The sequence below is a fragment of the Lactuca saligna genome, chromosome 6, assembly GCF_052625555.1.
Source record: "Lactuca saligna cultivar CGN05327 chromosome 6, ASM5262555v1, whole genome shotgun sequence".
In the NCBI taxonomy this organism is placed as follows: Eukaryota; Viridiplantae; Streptophyta; class Magnoliopsida; order Asterales; family Asteraceae; genus Lactuca; species Lactuca saligna.
Window position 1 is genome coordinate 174,101,577 of NC_136422.1, and position 9,329 is coordinate 174,110,905.

Below are 9,329 nucleotides of genomic sequence, written 5' to 3' on the forward strand. Positions count from 1 at the left end.
ACTACTTTTTATTTGGTCACGTTTGATAAATTCAAAATTTCTGTTTCAGATACAATATCAGATAAATTTGAATCTAAAAGAATTCCTTTATGAGAAATTGATGAGACTCGTTCATTGTATGAATTGTAAATCAAGTATTTAATAATCCACCAAGATGAGGGAACTGACTGTTAACAAGAAATCGTGTCAGATAGCAGAAACTACAACGAAGGGATAAACCTACGTACACTTCTACATTTTCGTTGCCAAGACTCGAATGTGGATTACTATGTCTTATCTCAAACCTTAATTAAACACATGACCCCAAGTATTGATAGGCCTTCAACATAGGAACCATAGTTTAAATAGTTTATAGCAACATGTTAAACTATTAACTATCTCACAGTTATCATACTTTTATAAGATTAACTTCTACTTATAAAAAAAAATTCATATTCCTTAAATGAACATATATTACATTTATTTGATTGCTTTATCAAATATAATAACTAGATGTTATCAATTTTGCCTCAAAACAAATCCAATGGGTATGAATTGAGATTATTTGTGCATTTTTCGTTCAGTTAAATTTAATGGAACAAATAAAAGATTTATGTCAACATAAAGAAAAACTTAATGTACTATACATCGACATCATAATATGTAAACCAACTAGAATATTCACACCATAGGCCCCTACACATTATACATACATGCATATATTACAGAATAAATGAACATATAAATAAACGTATTTAGCTTATAATAATAACAAATTCAAACTTCATAATTCGAAAATTATCATCCTAAAATCTGAACCTTATATATGAGTTTTATGTAACGATCCAAATGCATATTTCAAGAATTAAAGGAATATGATATTTATTCCTATTCATTTATTTTATCAAACAAACAAAAACAAAACTATGTACTTTAATACATATGAAGTATATATAATATATAATTACAAATCTGAAAATAACAATTACATTGCTGGATCATCAACATACAAAAATCTATTAAAAAGATATCAGCCATCATCATCGTCATCATATCCATCAATAGTAGTCTAGTACTACTCAATCCCGCATGCTGGTTGCTGGATCTCAAAACATATCAACCGTTTGTACGGTACAAGTCTATCATGCACCATCGTTCCTGTAATCATCTCCGATTATGAAGTGGGTCTGATGAGTTTGGGACTCTTCTTTTGCTGGAGTACAAGCCATGGTTATCGGATGAAGAATGTCTTGTGTCTTCCTGCTGACATTTCTCCTTCCATTCCTTCTCCTTCTTCTGTTGTTTCTCTAGTATTCTGGAGTCGTACTGTACATTTCTGGTGTTTCCGACCACCGTGTTTACCTTCTCGGCGCCGGAGACTAACAGTGAGAAGGAAACCAAGATCACGATAAACAGTTGTACACACCTCTGGCTCTGGTTTTGCATATCGGAAGAGTTTCTTGCTGACTTTGAAACTGAAAATGCTTCAAAAGAATTAAAGAAGAGAGTGAGAGGGTCAGAGGGTAAGGCCAAAGTGAGGTATACGAGGACTTTTTGTACTTCCACTTTAGTTCTTAAACAATAATATTTATAGAATGTATGAACACTTTTACCTTCTTTTCCACCTTTATGGCTTCTCACAAGACCTTTTTGCACGAAATTCAACTTACTTCTGCATAATGGTTTTTTCATATTAGTTGTTAAAGAAAGGTACATGTACAAGTGGTCAAAGAAATGTGGATGGACCGGGTATGGACCAGTTTGGTTTTGGACCGAACCGTTTTGCCATTTGGACCAGTGTTCGTGAACCGGATAGGGACATGGACCAGTTTGGTTTTGGACCCATTGGACGTGTATTATCGAGTTCATTAACAGACTCTTCTTTTTTAATCATAGTTATTTTTTTAAAAGTTATCCGAATAACCCTTACAAGTTAGCTGTGCTAGTGTTGATTTTGTAGAGAATTTTTTTTTAATGGAAAGAAATAACACATCAAGTCTCATGTTATCGCTTAAATATGATATATGATGCTTTAATCCATACAGAGATGCAACAAACTTGCGTACTTATTTTCTTTTTGCCTGGGGATTACAAACCTTTGGGATTTTCCACATGCTTCCTCACTTTTAGATATGCATGAGAAATGTTCTCTTTAATTACATAGATCTCATAAAGTACGTAAAATCTTTGGACTTGATTTATGTAAATTTTTACTGGTATTTGGGCATGAAATTGATAAGGATTTAATAGTGCCCATTATTTCACATGTACAACCTCAACCTATTAGTTTAAGGAAAATGAATTATATTAATTCTACTAACATTCACCAAATACAAAAGTTATCAAACTTTTTAAAAAATAAAATAAAAATAACATTCGTCAACATAGAGGTATCAAGTGACAAGTATGTCCAACAAAATCAATTTACATACCCAGTAGCCATTAGCTTAATATAACCAAGACCTAAATCTTTGGTTTGAAGACCTCGCTATTTATCATGGAATACCAATTGATCTGTTTATATTCTTGTTCGTCAAGTGCCATTTTCTAGTGATTTTTTTTATAGTTTTGCAGTTGTGTCCATCATGAAGGTTTTTCGTGCAAATTGAATGTAGTTCTTGTTGCACATATTCTCCCGTACATAAGTAGATGGTTTTTTTCATTATGTTTTATAATCACGTATATCTCAATTTATAATATATTATTCTATTTTTTTCCATTTATAGTTGATGGCCCTAATTATTGTGATCCAAGTCGGTTAGCAATGATTATTTTGCGGGGGAAATGACACAAATATTCTACAAAGTTTTTAGCGTTGGTCGATTCAGTCTCTAAAGTTTTTATCAGTCTTTATGGATCCCTAAACTAGGATACGACATGTTGTTTTAGTCACTGTCAACCTGTAATAGTCAGTTCACTATGCGACAGTGACCATTTAAACCAAAAAAACCCACATTGTGCCGCTATAAAGCAAAAAATAATAATAATAATAAATATAAAAAATAAAAAATTGGGGATCACATGCTTATGCCACAAGATCGAAGAAACAAAATACTAAATTTCACTTAATTAGATGAAGAAACATGCATGCTCATGTCAGGATCTTTAAAAATTTCTGCTCCAATACCTCATTCTATTTCTGAAACTAAGGTTTCTTCTTATTTTTTCAGGTTTCTTCTTCTCCCAAATGTTGATGTCACTATCTGCATGAAATTCTGATCCAAGTTTAACCTTTTGATGTTTTAAATCTTTGTTTCAATCTGAATCAAATAGAAAGATGTGTTTGATTTTCTGTTAATTTTTTGTCAAAATGTTTTGCATTTGTATTTGTTATAAATCATAAATGACATCTTTTTATTTGATACAACTTTGAAACCGAATTATGTTGTGTTTTTGTCTAATCTTTATAAACAACATATAGAATGTAGTATAGTCAATTTGAATCTAAAATGAATGGTCACTAAGCTTTCATTCTAGCTTGATTATTGTTATTAGAAGCTATATTTATACAAACCTGGTTAGATATGAGAAACTAACGAGGCATATATTTTAAAATTTGCCACAAAAATTAAAGTTGGTAATAACATTAATCTCTTTTTAGCAAGGAAAAAAAATACAAGATTTCACAAACATAGTTGGTTGCCTATAAGAGTCTCAGCGGGACACAACATCGAGTATCTCTCCTTTAGGAAAACCTGATTGACACTTTAATTGTTTTTTGGTATCCAAATTATGAAAACAAGCATTTTGTTGAACCTTTTTGGTCTCAAACTTAACACCAACTGCTTTAGCTTGATCAACAAACAAGACTTTAGAAACAACAGATCTACAGATTGTTTGTAAGCCTCATAAGAAACAACTGTAACATCCGGACTTCCAGGTATATTATTGTTATTTATTTATTTATTTATCTCTTGAGCTACTCGACGAGTTGGTGCTTCAACTCGTCGAGTAGAGTCGCGATGTGCCACGTTGGTTTAATGATCTACATGGCGAGTAGGCGCTGGGATGAGAAATCCTAAATCCCCAGGTTTGGGGCCTATTTAAGGCATTTATAGCTTCATTTGCGGCTACACTTCCCTGAGAGAAAACCCTAAACGGCCTTTGAGCTTTGAGAGAGAGTGCCTTGCTAATTGTGAGTGTTTAGTGCATCTTATGAAGAGGAGAGAAGAATTTCAAGCTAAGGGACAAGAAGGTGTTGCTAGATTTGAAGTTGTTTCACTTCAGAGCTTCTGGGAAAGGTATAAAGCTTGCACCTTTCTCATTATTTTGTATAAGTCTCATGATTTTGTGAATCTAGGGTTTTTCCACCCAAATATGAGGACCTTGAGTGTTTTATGTTCATTATGAGGTTTGAACTTCAGATTTGGACCATGTGAGGTCCCTAGAGTCCAAAAGTCTCTGCTTTATCCAACCATAATAGTGATCTTGAGTGAAAAACCCTCTTTGAGGTGTGTTTTGGCATTTTAAGCTCAAAATGCCATGCATGAACGTAAACCCTGTGACTTTACGTGATAGATGAGCCTTAGGAGTATAGATCTAGAGTTTGGGAAGGTTCTCTACCTTGAAATCGACTGAATGAGATATAAGTCTAAATGGACTCCCCAAGTCAAGGAGCCGACTCGACGAGTCGGATGGGGTTGTCATGGAGCTTTTGATCGTGTAGTAACTCGGCGAGTTGAGCCAAACTTTTGAGTATTTCTATAGATGGCGAGCAGACTTGTCGAGTCCCATAAGTGCACTCGACGAGTAGGGTCAACATGGAATGTTGACTCGAGTTCGACTTCTGTTGACTTAGGGTTTGGTCAACCTTGTCTTTGGGAAACCATGGAGGGGTAAAATGTCTTTTTCCCACTTCAAGAGAGACAGAGAGAGAGAGAGAGAGAGAGAGAGAGAAAGAAAGAAAGAAAGAAAGAAAGAAAGAAAGATAACTTAGTAAAATGTGTGATTTAAAGAGTTAGTTAGATATATTTATCTTATGTGATTAGGGGGAGGCTAGATTTGGTGATTCGTGTGCGAGGAGTATTCATTCACTTAGCTTACTTACGAGGTGAGTCTTCTCACTATACTTACCAAGAGTGGTATTTTATGTGATTGAGCTGTTTTATGTGTTTATCTGTGTATTTTAATATTATGTATTATGTCTTTGTGATTTATGTTGAATATTGTTGCTATGAGTTTACTGAGTTGGAACCGGAGGGTTCCACTAAGACACATTGGCCGGAGGGTCTTATTGAGTTATGGCCTAGAGTGGCTAATGAGTCGTGTATGGTATTTTGGGGAACTCGCTAAGCTTTGTGCTTACCGTGTTATGTGTTATGTGTTTCAGGAACTTCTCAGGATCACGGGAAGGCACCGGCTTGATTATACACACATATCGGAGATTGTTTTATGATTTAGAGGATCCTAGAGTTTTATATAATGTTTTCTTTTGAATATAAGTTTTGGTGAATTGAAATTGTGGCATTTTATGGTTTATTTATTGAAATCAAAGTGTTTTGAAATTTAAAATTGTGGTCGAAAATTTACGTTATTACAAGTTGGTATCAGAGCCTTGGTTTGAGGGATTCAGATACACCTTCTGGTGTGTTTGGACTCAAACTGAGGATTTCAGAAGGATTTTCAAAAGAAAAGAATTTTTCCAAAATGAGAATGAGTTTTAAGAGAAGACAAGTTGAAGCGGTGTGTACAATCGGCTAGAGCCCGAACAATGATTTCCCAAAATACATTTACTTTTGTGTTATGTGATATTTATGAGATATTTTACTAAAATTGCATGCTAGAGGGTGAGGTAGGTATTTCATATTATAGGGCTAGAGTTTATTGATCTATGATGCCTTAGCCTAAGAGATGCTTTAATCAGTGTTATCTGTTATTTGCTTGAGTATGTGCTGAGTTCTGAGTCGGGAAATAATCTAGGAAGAGATACTTAGATGAGCTTAAAGGGGGACCTCTGAGAAGGTAGTATGTGATTCGTGAGATATAGAGTATTTGTGAATTAGAATCCTAGGAGGAGGACTTGGGGTGACTACAGGTAGGGTGTGGAAGGTAGTATTGGGTCCGTACTACTGGAATCACCCGATCTGCAGGCAACCAAGTAAGAATCCTTAGGATTCTAAGTAGTAAGTAGGGATGAGTAGTCGAGTGTGAGTATGCTTGAGCGAGTCTCTGATTATTTTGTGTTCTGTTTCAGAGACATCATGGTAAGTAAGCGCCACACCCCAGGGAGTAATGGAGTTAGTGATGATAAGATTCACAGGATGACCCACGACGAGGTGGTCGCAGCCATCCAAGAGGCTATCCAGAGATGTTTGGGTCTATAAAGACCACTTTGATCGAGATGTTTGATGAGCGATATGATGTTGTTTCCGAGGCGGCTGTTGTTGCAGCCACCGCAGTTGTCGCTGCTGCCAGGCCGCAGGGGCTGACTCGTTCATGTAATGGGAGTTTAGCAACACGTAACCACCAGAATTTGACGGGACTCAGGATCCGATTGCTGCGATGAGATGGATATCTGATGTTGAAGGATGTTTCTACACTTGCTCATGCCCAGAGCATTTGAGGGTGCGGTTCGCACTAAACTAGCTTCACTTGGGAGCAAAGGATTGGTGGAAGTTTGTGACGGCTAGTTTCACCCCTGCAGAGCATGCTGCGGTGACTTAGGAGACATTTGTTGTGATGTTCCGAGATGAGTATGTTCCCACTATGGAGAGGGAGTGATTAGCCCACGAGTTCCTGTCTCTTAAACAGAAGACAAAGTCAGTGACTGTGATTACATGGATGTTTCACGAGAGGGAGTTGTTTTGACCACAGCATGTGGCGACTTAGCAGGCACACATGAGTCGGTACTTGAGCATTCTGAGGAGGGCTATTCAAGAGTTCGTGGTGAAATCGTCTTACCGTATATTTTCTGAGCTCCAGGAAAATTCTAGGAGGAGGGAGATCGAGTTGGAGACTCAGGCGAGGGAGGACACGGTGTCTCAGGGGAGAGTTCGGCGGCTGGAACAATCGCAGTCGGCAGCTAAGCGGGCTAAGCCCGCTGATCCGAGATCAGGAGGCCAGAAGGGCCACACTTGTGGAAAGTGCGGAAAGAATCACGAGGGATCTTGCCAAGCATGGATTTGCTACAAATGTGGCAAGGAAGGGCATATGGCGAAGGATTGCCCAAGGGTTTTGTAGTCTGTTTCCATTGCAATCAGACTTGCCATCAAAAGGCCAAGTGCCTCCAGCTTACTCAAGGATCAGCCTAGGGTTCCACTCCTACTGCATTGCGTGCTACTGAGGTTAGGCCGGTGAAGGCAAAGGTTCCGAAGGCTCTTGGGAGAGCTTTACAGATGAAAGCGGATAAGGTCCGTGCAGCACCGGATGTCATGGCTGGTATGTATTTCCCTATTTATTCATTTATTTATTCTGAGATTCTCTTTATGATTATCCTGTGCTATATTTAGGTACATTTCTTGTAACGACCCAAATTTTCATGTTCAAAAAATTCATTTTAAAATATTACTTTAGAGAACATTAATAAATAAAAACATTGTTTGATTACACCATAACACATCGCAATCCACGTTTTAAAAGTCAAACCATACATCCCATCAAATATCAGAGTACAATCCCAGTAAATCTCGTAAATGCGGAAACCGAAGAGTGTGTGTATGACGTGCCGCTACCGCGCCGGCTCCTTCCCCTTCGGTGCAGAGGTACCTGAAAACAAAACTGTAAACGTAAGCACAAAGCTTAGTGAGTTCCCCCAACGTACCACATACCACACAAACACATAACATACGTACTGCCAGGCTATTCTGGGGTGCCTGACTACCCGGTACGGCCATTCTGGGGTGCCGACCTACCCATGCGGCCATTCTAGGGTGCCGTCTTACCCGTGTCAAGCCATTCTGGGGTGCTGACTACCCATGTCAAGCCATTCTGGGGTGCTGACTACCCATCGGTCCTAACAACCGATCCTCGGGGACTGGTCCCCTCCCGCTACCTCTATCGCATAACATAACAGACCAACATACAAGCATACCATTACATACAGTCAGATAATTCTGGGGTGTCTGACTACCCAGCGGTCCTAACAACCGAACTCTACTACTATTGCATATAACGTATCATGATAGCATATAACATAACAGGTAATAGCAAACCTAGATGATATCACAAAGACAATCATCTATCATACGTCTCCTACTGGTGGGCCGGCATTGTGGCCTTAGACCCACCACTACTGGAAGGTAACTCACCTCAAAGTAGCTGCTGAACTGATCGGGAACTAACTGACTGCTGCTGCTCCGGGAGTCCTCCGGCTGCAATTCCCACAACATACTCAATCAAACACTGCTAACTGTCCTTTAGGTAAAATGACCATTTTACCCCCGGTCTAGCTCTAAGCCAATGCTAGAGTCAACTTTCAGTTGACCCGACTCACCGAGTGGATCTCCACTCGCCGAGTCCCTAGCAAACTATTGTCCTGGGTCCCTGGTTCTACTCGTCGAGTTGGGCTATGACTCGACGAGTTCATCTTCTAACTGTCATTGAACTCCTTCATCCTACTCGCCGAGTTGTATGAACAACTCGCCGAGTTCATCTTCATCCGAAGAACACTTTATGCTAAGACTCGCCGAGTTGTATGAACAACTCGCCGAGTCTGTTCTTGATCTATGAAGATTGCCTTGGACTCGCCGAGTCAGGGCATTGACTCGCCGAGTCCTAACATAGGTGAGTTCAGCTCCCAACTCACCGAGTCACCCCCTGTGACTCACGGCTCAACTCGATACATCATGAAGGGACCAAATCGGTGACTCGCGACCAGACTCGCCGAGTCGCCAATACGACTCGCCGAGTCGCCGCCATGCATCCACCAAATACACCGATTTACTCGATTTCAGTCCATGCCATTCATAGATCTGGACTTCTAGGACACAAATCACACGTAAAGTTTCCAACTTTACGTGTGGATATTCACTAATGTGGATTTTAGGGTGCAAAATGCCTCAAAAGGGTAGATCTAGGATGAACAAGCCACATGGGGCCATAAAGCTAACAGATCTGAGCTCCTGGAGCTCAATCTTGCCTAGATCTAAAGGTTAATCCACTTATTACGAAACATTAAGCATAAACAAGCTTGAAGAATTTCTCAAGAGTGTCTCAAATGGAATCTTAAGCATAGAAACAGGGGAAAAACGAGATATACCTCAAGGAAAATGTTGAAATGACACAAAGATGGCTGATCTCCTTCTCCTCTTCTTGATCTACTCCTCTTTCTCCTCAAAACCTTCAAGAACACACCAAGAACACTTCAATCTCTCAAGGAAATAAGGGAAAACGATGTTGGGGGAGTTCTGGGG

At 38.9% G+C, this 9,329-nt stretch overlaps 1 long non-coding RNA gene across 1 annotated transcript; it reads right to left on the reverse strand.

Annotated features, from left to right (window-relative positions):
• Positions 1–835: 835 nt before the first annotated feature.
• LOC145001782 (uncharacterized) lies at positions 836–1,685 on the reverse strand. The gene is made up of 2 exons (XR_013661714.1): positions 1,593–1,685; positions 836–1,463 (listed from the first exon to the last, which is right to left on the reverse strand). It is a non-coding gene; the product is annotated as an uncharacterized LOC145001782 (long non-coding RNA).
• Between the last annotated feature and the right edge of the window lie 7,644 nt (positions 1,686–9,329).